Genomic DNA, 10,577 nt, shown 5'->3' with positions numbered 1-10,577 from the left:
GCGACTGACGCTCTTTTTCTGTGCTTTTTCATTTTTCCAGTGGTGCTTAGGCATCTATAATTTTCCCCCTTAGCTTAATTACCTCCCTGAAGCTATGCATCATCTTGCCCATTAACAACCATTGTTAAACTATTGTATGTGGCATTGTTGATGAAAAATGACCTTAGAGTATATGCTAAAGCTCCTGCAGGATCACCGGCTGAATGTGACAACCAGTTCACCATTTATAGAACCCGAAGTATTAACATTTTCAATATATCTGTTCGCACAGTGCTTCATTAGAGTCATGCAAGCTTAAAATATGGTGCTCCTACAGAGAAATTTTTCTTCCTGTGCTGTGACCAATGGGAAAACTATGTAGACAATAACGAAAAGAGACCACAACTAGGCTTAGCTGTGTGATGTCTGCCTCAATAAAAATGTAATAAATTAATGCAAGTGTGCTTATATCACCATGGTGTTGCCAGTTTATTACAGCATTTGATATGAACCTCTGCTCGCTCCACCATGGTGTTCCTAAGGGTGTACACAGTCTTACCTCTGAGACAGCATTGCCAGAACTAATTTCACTGTCACAATCTTGAACAGGTGTGCGACAAGCATGTTCCAGTGCAGCGAACACAAGAGAAGTGGTCACTGCTTACATGTTCAAGGTCGTATGCACGCACACCGGACTATGATTTTGCAGTGTCTTACATTTTGAGTGGAGTATGCATCGTGATGGCGAGAGCCATCTCTGTGGTCACCAGCTAGACTGTCACAATGTGCATATTGTTGCTTGAGACAACTGTTTAGGACAAAAAAAAGGCTCTGTAGAAAAAATATTTTTAGGCTAATGTAAGGGCTTGTGGTGAGGAGACTCTCAAAAGGTATATGGTGTGTCATCTTGCAATAGAGAAGCAACATTTATACCTAGTTTATGTCAGTAGGAGTCTGCTAGCCACAAGCCATACAAGCCTGTGGCTAGAGAAGGATGATGTCCAGAAGATACCCTCCTGAAATGTTAACCTGCACCGTCCTCCCTTGCCCTTCTTGGTGCACTGGAATTTTCGCCCTATAGGTACTAATTCCTTCAGTGGGTACTCTTGAAGGGCTTCTGAATAAGCTCACTCTTACCACCTGCTTTACCCAAGGGCAAATCCTACTGTTGGAACTTGTTTGCTTGGCAGAAATTTTTAACAGGAAAAGAAGCTTCACTTGTTACACAAATAAAGCTACAGCATTACAAGATTACTATGATGTTATGTACACAGACCTTCCACATATAACTCACTAAAATGTCACCACTTACCTCTATGGTGAGCCTGATTACGCCTTAAGACAGCATGCAAGTTTCTTGATCCTATACTTTTTAATCAGTACATGAACCTTGAAAAAACAAGATCATCACATGCGCCCCGCCGCGGTGGTCTAGTGGCTAAGGTACTCGGCTGCTGACCCGCAGGTCGCGGGTTCGATTCCCGGCTGTGGCGGCTGCATTTCCGATGGAGGCGGAATTGTTGTAGGCCCGTGTACTCAGATTTGGGTGCACGTTAAAGAACCCCAGGTGGTCAAAATTTCCGGAGCCCTCCACTACGGCGTCTCTCATAATCATATAGTGGTTTTGGGACGTTAAACCCCACAAATCAATCAAGATCATCACATGAAGTCCGTAATACCAGTGCTTATGAACTGCAATGATGCCATCGGAAGCATCAGCAAAAGTAAATTCACCCTACTGGAAAGCAAATTTTGCATGAAGCCTGTAAATGTACTGTTAACAAAGTCTTCTCGACAACTTCATTATGTTTATTTCTGCAATTTGCATAATCCTGTTTCATACATACCTTGCTGTTCACCCTATAATTATTGACCTCTGAGTGTTACTCAAGTGACCATGCTCATTTAACATACCTGCAAGCCTCAGTGCTAACCTAATGAAATTGGAGACTTTAATAAAGTAATGCTCTCTATTGCTCACCCCTTCAAAAAAAGTTTTTAGCATCCCCTGAAAACCCATTCTTTAAAAACTTGATCATCAGAGATGCGATGTATCTCCACACCTGATGACAGACATTTGTCCAATTACAGCCACATTATAACAACAAGCAGCCTCTGTAAGATGCTTGAACACATGCCATCATCTCAGGTCAACATATTTCCTGAAACCACCTTGCTCTTAGTTATGCGACAGAATGGTTTTCATAAATAATTTTGCTAAGCTCAACTTGCCCCATGACAAACTGTGTGTTTAATTTTAGACCATTCTTGGGGAGCTATTTTTCTTAATAACTGAAGAAAACCCGATAAAGTGAAGTATGAGCTTTTAAAAGGAAGCTTGCAAAACATGCACAATCATCTCCAATACCTAGCCTGAGTATATCTTTCAATAATAATGACCATTTTCATTTTAGAGCACATATCTGATGGCACAAAATCTGGAGTACCAAGGAGTCTGTCACAGGTATTTTTCACTTCTTTATTGGGGGCCATGCAACAATTTTAAATTATTCATGCGATATACTAGAAGTTTACTGCAGTGTGAATCACTTGCCACAATTAAAAAAAATAATTATGGGGGAACATATGGACTCTTTACAAAGGTTGAAGTTGGTGCTGATGCCGTCTGTCGCATGACCAGTAATGAGACAAAGCACGACGCATCGCATTAGGCCTAATAGTAGTGCTACGCTTCCATTTCACACACACACACACACGCGCGCGTTATGTATGCTTTACTGCAATACACTGCAAGCACTTCACCCCATGACACTGCTGTATTGCGGCAATGTTAACTTTTAAAAAGACCTTTAGGGGTTAGCAATTTAAGCTCGACAATGCTCCCAGCAATGAAATTTCTATATTATTCCATTTTTTTTTCATTTTTGTATACTTGTTTAAACTAGTGTTACCAGCGGTCCTGAATTTTGCTGGACTGTCCAAGACTTTGCTCGCGCTGTCCCAGTCGGGACAGATGTCCCCGATTTTTTCTGAACCTGTTCAGTAAACGAGAAAAAAAAAAAGAAATGTTTTGTGTTATCAAAGGCACGCCAAATAACGTGCATCCAACTGATTACACAGACAAAGAAATGTTGCTGTGGATAGCTGCAAGGAGCTTTAAACACTTCAGCTGAACTTTCACGTCAACTTTTACTAGAGCGAGAGAAAGTGTCACGAAAAGCACATAGCAAAATTTAGTGCCACATTAAGAGACCGACACAATGAAGAGAAGAAATAACGGATTTGTTTGGAAGGCACCGCAACAAAGAAAACTAATTTCCTCACCCACACACAACTACCTTCACTGTTGGTTACCCCAATCTAAACACATACTTCTAAGCAAACAAATTGCCATCATCTGCGACTGCTTAATAAAGCCACTCGGACAAGAACGTTCTCTAATTCCAACTTGTGCATTCCGTATCTATCTCGCACACTTACGCAAGAACAAGCTTCAACGAAAGCGTTGGCACAGTATATACTTCCTTCCAAGTGACACCAGCTGTTTGATCGGTTCTCAAGCAACACGCATGCACCTACTATACATCCGCGTAGTACATCCGTCAGACCAACATTCACAAATCGCGTTCCAAAGACCTTTATTTTATGCTTGTTATCATTGCTTGTAGATTTGGTGGCAAACACTTCGGGCTGTTCTGTGCTTCAGGCGAATGACGTCAACTACTCGATAAGAACGGATGAGAAGCTCCTGAACACGGCGACATCACAGGAATTAACAAAAGCGGCAGCGACTTGTGTATGAATCACTTTCTAACAACAGAAAGCGACCATGACCCCACGGGCAGAGGCAATTCTCGCCATTTCAAACAGATTACAGTTCAATCCAACACCAACATCGGAGAAAGAAACATCACGACTAGAATACGATGAACCCACCACAGACTGTGTGTCACAAGCTAGTGAAGAACTCTACCTGAACCACAGAATAAAGGACGCCTAAATCGCCTGAAAAATGTTTTCCAAAACACCGATTTTAACGCCATCTATTCATACACTTTAAGCCAAGTCAAGCTGGTTTTAAGCGGCTATTGGGTGAACCGAACGTTTTCGCCTCGAAAGGGTTCGTGCCACCGGGTGAACCGAAACACTCCCGGCGCAGGGCGTAAAAAATGTGGCGGAAATTACGTCACGCGCGGCCATATTCACTAGGCACAATGGCGGCGTTTTGTTATTGTTGATGTAGTGCGGTGCGGCACCGTTCAGGAGGTCCAGCGGTGGTGTGCGCGTTTTCATGGGCCTCGCACCTAACCATGGCGTACTGCAGGTGTTCGACAGCATCCATTCTTTGTGCCGTATTGTTAGCTACGCGATTTTCCCCCAGTGGTGGTTGTAACCAGGTGTCTGAACTAAAAACCACGGAACGAGCGCGTATGCAGCGTCTGTCAAAATTATGCTGAAAAGCCATCATAGAAGATAACGACTGTGCTGAAGAATTCATTCAATGAATGCCTTGCAGGTTAGTGACAGTTATGTGGTGTTGCTTCTTATGACAACGGACGATGCATTTGCGGTCCATAGGCCCTTATTGAGACTGTAATCTAATGTTGCTTTTCATGTTCCTGTACAGTTACCGGTTGGCGCTGAGCTCTGTTCCAGATAAGGAAGACAGAAACAAGCGCCTTCTCTTTATTTTTCTCTAATGACTAGCCACCTATCCTGGAGACATCTTCCCTCGCATTTGGCTGGCTTTCCCTGCCGTCCTTGGCGGCTGTGTCGACGCGTGAAGCTTCCCGCAGACCTTTTCTCACGCATTCCTTCGGCTAACTTTCCCACCTTTCGCCCAAACGCGATCCTGGTCTCCGTTCTCCGTAGCTACTAGTGTGCGTGAATCACACTGGAGACGTGTTCCCATGCACTTTCGGGTGGTCTTCGCTGCTTTCGTCTTAATGAAATCATGGCCTTTGGGATATCCGTAGGAACCAGTGCGCGTCGGATAAAAGAAGGGCGAAAACAAAGAGGCTGGCGCAAACTCAACGGGCTGCCACGCACACAAGCTCCACTGACGCCGAATTTACTGGCATAATTACGGACCTCCGGGTTTTTTGCAGGGAAAACATTTTTTCTTTTTTATCGTTGTGTCTAGCCCACAGCCTGACCGAAAATTTCATAAAACCTAAAGAGAAGTGCAAAAGGGGGAAAAAGTGATCTGAAAGAAGCTGTACAAATTTCGGTGCCGGGTTCGCCGTGCGGCAATGTCCGAAATATAATCTTTATTTTCAAAAAGAACACATCAAATAAAAAAAAGCTTAACGTGCAACTTGCCGTGTTTATCGTAAACGCTGGCAGAGCAAAAGTACAACACCCATACGCAGAAATTTCGTCAACCGTATCGCGGCAGCACAGCGTGTTGAAATCCGTTCCGTTGGTTTCAGATAGCACCGGCACACGCGGCGCGCAGGCCACGTGCTTTTTGAGACAAAGAGGGAGTCACACCTTCTGCTTCGCATTCATATGTAAACAAGAGAGGAGAATTTGCCTAGTCAATATGGCCGACTTCCGGCTTCATCGCGGCTTCAAAATGAGTGACGTCAGGGCCTCTCCTTAACTTTCCTTCCTCCATGTGCCACACCCTTTCCCTCCTTCATTTTGAAAATGGATGGATGGATAGATGGATATACCTGTACCCTTTAGATCGGGCGGTGCCTAGCGCCACCAAGCCGTAATACTTAATGAACCAAAAACTTGACTTATTTTTTCCCCTTAAATAGTGAGGTTGAGGATTGCACTGAAGGGTTTAATTTTCACTCGTGCCTTGACTTTAGCCACCAATCAGATAACCTCCTTCTAGTTAATTCCACCCGCTTAAAGTCTATTTTGCCCTCACTGTCCCTAAACCCCAGTGCTTTGAAAAACTCTGCGCCATCATCCTGAACTATAGGGTGAAGCCCTTTCTAGAACAATGTCAAATGTTCTGCAGTTTCTTCTTCCTCTCCACACGCACTGCATACTGTGTCTACCCCTTCGTATTTGGCCCGATATGTCTTGGTTCGCAATACTCCTGTCCTGGCTTCAAACAGTAGAGAACTATTCCGAGTATTATCATAGATCCTTTCCTTGGCAATTTCCTGCTTAAAAGTTCGATAGATCTCTAGTGCGGACTTCTTAATCATGCCGATTCTCCGAATGTCGGTCTCAGCTTCCTTCACCTTCTTCCTAACCGATAATTCTTTTTGGTTTGGCCCCCTGCTGTTTTCCAAGTATTTACCAGTCAATTTTCTGGTTTGCTTCCTTCATTTTGTATCAACATTCTTCATGTACAAGTAGCTGAAAACCTTCCTTGCCCAACGCTTCTCCCCTACTTCTCTCAATCGCTTCTCAAATTTTATCTTGCTGCTAGCTTCCCTGCCCTCAAATGATGTCCATCCCATATCACCTTGTACTCTTTGATTTGGTGTATTCTCGAAAGCTCCTAAGGCAAGCCTACCTATTTATTCCCTGTTGCTTAATTTCTAGTCTTGCTTGAACTTCTGATCTCATGCACAAGACTGCATTGCCTAACGTCAGACCAGGAACCATGACCCCTTTTCATATTCCTCTCACAACATCATACCTATTGTAATTCCACAGTGCCCTGTTTTTCATTACCACTGCATTCCTGTTACTTCTAGTCGTCACGTATGGTTCGTGTTCTCTTAGGTACGTGGCCCCATTGCTTATCCATACGCCCAGATATTTGTATTTATCTGTTATCTCTAGCGTGACCTCCTGTATTCTAAGCTCACTACCTTCATCGTCATTAAGATTCATGACTGCTGATTTTCATTTACTGAATCTGAAATCTAACCTATCTGCCTCATTACTGCAGATGTCCACCAATTTCTGCAAATCTTTGTTGTCAGTCATTAGCACTATATCATCTGCGTACATCAATGCTGGTAGTGCCTGTTCAATGAGTTTTCCTTGTTTGACGAAAGAGAATTTGAAGCCCAGTCCACTTTTCTCTAATTTGGCCTCTAATCCTTGTAGGTATATCATGAGTAATAAGGGTGATAGAGGACACCCCTGCCTAAGCCCCCGTTTTACCTCTGCAGACTTGGATACCTGTTTTTCCCACTTTATAACTACCTCGTTACCCTTATAGATATCCTTTAAAAGATTAGTGACTACATCTTCCACGCCTAGTGTGTCTAGTATTCCCCACAAGTCCTCTTGAACCACGCTATCGTACGCTCCCTTGATATCCAAAAATGCTAGCCACAGGGGCCTGTGTTCTTTTTCTGCTATTTCGATGCACTGCGTCAGTGAGAACAAATTCTCTTCCAACCTCCTGTGTTTCCGAAACCCATTCTGCAGTTCCCCCAGCACCCCCTCATCCTCTATTCATGCCTGTAGTCTTTCCTTCATAATCTGCATCGCCAGCCTGCAGACCACTGATGTCACTGTTATAGGACGGTAGTTTGCGTAAGCTTTGTCCCCCTTTCCTTTATAGATCGTGCTCATCCTGCTAAGTTTCCATCCATCGGAAACTTCTCCATCGATTATTATTTTACTCACTGCCTCTCTAAAAGTCTTTTTAGACTTCGAACCTAATGTATTTATCGGCATAATTGGAATGCCATCTGGGCTTGTTGATGTACTACTAGGAACCCTTTTCTCAGCCCTTTCCCACTCTTGTTGTGAAAATGGAACCATTGCACCACTTGATTCATCCTTGTCTTTTTTGGTGCATACAGCACTTCTTTGTTAAAATTTTTTGTCACCCTTGTTCTTATATATTTAATAGCTTCGTCCCCTTCTAGCCTAGCACCTTGAGCTGTATTTATAAACCTCTGCTTTAGGCTCGTCTCATGTCTTAGGGAGTTTAGATGGTTGAAAAATTTCGCAGCTCCCTTTCTATCTTTTTTTTTTGTACTTCTGCCAGCCATTGGGCTCCCTTTCTTCTAATCTTTTCATTGATCAGAAGGGATGCATCCCTTTTACAACTTGAAAAGATTTCCCTTTTTTTTTTTCAACATCTTTTGTCGGATCACCCCACTTCTTAGCATGTCTGTGTTCCCTAGAGGCTTCCTGACGTTTTGCTATGGCTCTCTTAACTTTCTCATTCCACCAATTTTTGGGTTTGTGTCTTCTTTTCCGGGGTGACTTGTCACGAGCCTTAGCAAGCTCTAGCTCAAACAGTCTAATTAGATTTGTGTATGTCCACACTGTTTTATTATCCTCAGTAATTACTTTCTCAGTTTGTTTAGTTGCTATTTCAATTTGCCTTTCTAAATAAAAAATTTTCTGTAGTTGCTCATCTTGTCTCCTTCTCACTTTCACTTCTCTTCCAAAACTTAGCTTGATACGTTTGTGATCACTACCCAGACTTCTGGAGCTGCCTTCATCTATGTGCATTCCCCTGAGCTTATCATACATCCTATGTGACATCAGTGCGTAATCTATCGTCGACTGCAGCCTTCCTACCTCCCATGTGTGTTGCTCTTCACACTTCTCGGTACTATTGCAAATGATCAAATCAAGCCTTTTACACATATCTAAAAGCATTTGGCCTGTCGGGTCGGTATACCCATCTATATCTTCTATGTGCGCATTCATATCTCCTAGTATAATTATCTCGCACTCTCCTCGTAACTCCTGATTGTCATTGCCTGAAAACCATTGCCTGGTTTTCTTCTTTGGCCTTTGCTGCCGTCCACAAGTACACTAAACCAAGGAGTGTCATTTGCCCTGCCACTTTCCCTTTCAGCTATAAATGTTCCTTGCACTCCTGCTTTACCCTTTGCCATTCTGTACTTTTATGAATGAATGCCCCAATACCACCCTCCTTTCTGCTGCCTTCTACTCTATTACAAGATTCCCACGCGTAGTCTGCATTGTTAGGAGGTTGTTCCATGTCCCTGAGATGTATTTCTACAAAACCATATACCATCGACCTCTCCTCCCATAGCTGTTCTGTCTCTTCTTACTTCAGCCTGTTCCTACCACCCTGCATGTTAATATATCCTATGTCTCAATTGGCTCGGCGCTTGTGGCCACGTATATTTCTGCCAGGGACTGTACCTATCTTAGATACTGGTGCCACTTTGGAATCATATCTGTCCATACCACCTGTCAAAAAGTCTCCCTGGTTGTATTCCTCGTTACTAGCTATCCTGCATCCCGAACGGCCCGCTTGCCCCCCAAAAAAGCTACTGCGCGTCCTGCAAGTTGCCAACGCACCTCATGACCTAGCCGCCCATCGAAGTGAATTCTGTCTCGTTGAAAACCACCCCACCTATGCACCTCTTTATTTATTTCCACCACCTCAAAGCCTTTCTCTCGACTCATCCGCCATATCTCTTGGTTTGCGTTGACAACCGCTCTTTGCAGGTTGCTATCACGCACTGATACCTCTGGTATCGTGCATATCACTACCTGTACCTGAGGAGAAGTGGCCCGCATGTCATTGATGCCTTTCACCAGTGTGGTTGCTAGTCCTGCTGTATCTTCATTTAAGACATCGTTTAAACCACCTGAAGTTATCACGAGGTTTCGTCTATCAGCTGTAGTTTTGAGTTTTGCGCTCGCTTGCCTCATGACTGCTTTTAGCTTGCGTCCTGGGAACGCCCCTACTGCAACCCTCTTGTCACCTCTTACCCTCTCTTTGATGGCTTCTGTGCATCGATTTAAATTCGAGTCGCCGGCGATTATCACATGCTGTGACTTTTCAGCTGGAGCGTCCTGCACCTGGGGTTACTTGTACCTGTGACGCCGGCTGCTTTGTCCTCTCCCAGCCCAATGGGACCCCGCATAAGCATTCAGTATTTAGAATTTTGGTCGTTTGTGCTTATTGCGGGTAGGGCCCTGCAAGCGACTGTGGCTGATCGGCGGGGTCCTATTTACAGGTACTCGCGAGTCGCGCTTAATTTGCTTCAACTGCGTCGATAAAGCAGCCTTCCAGGCGTATATAAGCCGTAGCATATCCGACGTACCCCAATTAGCCAGCCTTGGGACGTTTATTCGTCACATTACACGAGTCCGAACGATATGTCTTGTGCTGTCACAGCTAGGGGAAGCGTAGCGTCCCCGTTGTGGCACGCCGTCAACGCGGCACGATCAGCTGTGAAAGAAAAAAAAAAGAGGGGGGGGGGGGCATCGTTTGTAATACTGAGCCGCGATCTCTTAATTGCACAGCCGCGCACATAGCAAGAGAAAGGGCCCTGACTTCTGTAACGCGCGGTTCATTACGTTAATTACGTCGCACACACGCGAAATCGTTCATCCCACTCGTTAAATGCACGGCGGACGACGCGTTGTTGATTCCCTAACTCTGAGACACAATCTCTTAATTGCACAGCAGCGCACACAGCAAGAGAACGCGCCCCGAGTTCTGGAACACTCGTCTTACGTTCATTTACGTAGCTCACGCACTCGTAAAATGCACCGCAGACGACATCAAACTTTCACGAAGAAGCCACAACTTCAGGGGCAAATTTATTCGCTAATTTTGGTGGCAGTATGGCAACAACCACCCAAAAGTCTGGCAACTGACTTATGCAACGCCAAACAGAACCTTGCCTGCTTACACTCCGCGGTGCTGCATGCTGGAGAACGGTGTCGCGGTTGAAAGAGAAGTGCACAGGTAATAGTGTATCAAA

The 10,577-nt window shown here is 44.3% G+C and overlaps 2 protein-coding genes across 5 annotated transcripts in view; both read left to right on the top strand.

Annotated features, from left to right (window-relative positions):
- Window positions 1-10,577, top strand: part of LOC119166781 (methylthioribose-1-phosphate isomerase) — a 373,314-nt gene that overhangs the window by 30,280 nt on the left and 332,457 nt on the right. The gene's annotated exons all lie outside the window — the stretch shown is intronic.
- LOC119166784 (uncharacterized) overlaps window positions 1-10,577 on the top strand; it is a 45,861-nt gene that overhangs the window by 19,224 nt on the left and 16,060 nt on the right. The window contains exon 2 of the mRNA XM_075882520.1: window positions 2,394-2,443. The gene's annotated coding sequence lies outside the window, so the exon portion shown is untranslated. The remainder of the gene's footprint in view (window positions 1-2,393; window positions 2,444-10,577) is intronic.

This window comes from Rhipicephalus microplus, unplaced genomic scaffold, assembly GCF_043290135.1.
Source record: "Rhipicephalus microplus isolate Deutch F79 unplaced genomic scaffold, USDA_Rmic scaffold_12, whole genome shotgun sequence".
In the NCBI taxonomy this organism is placed as follows: domain Eukaryota; kingdom Metazoa; phylum Arthropoda; class Arachnida; order Ixodida; family Ixodidae; genus Rhipicephalus; species Rhipicephalus microplus.
Note: the sequence above shows the minus strand (reverse complement) of the source record. Positions and strands in the feature narration are given on the sequence as shown.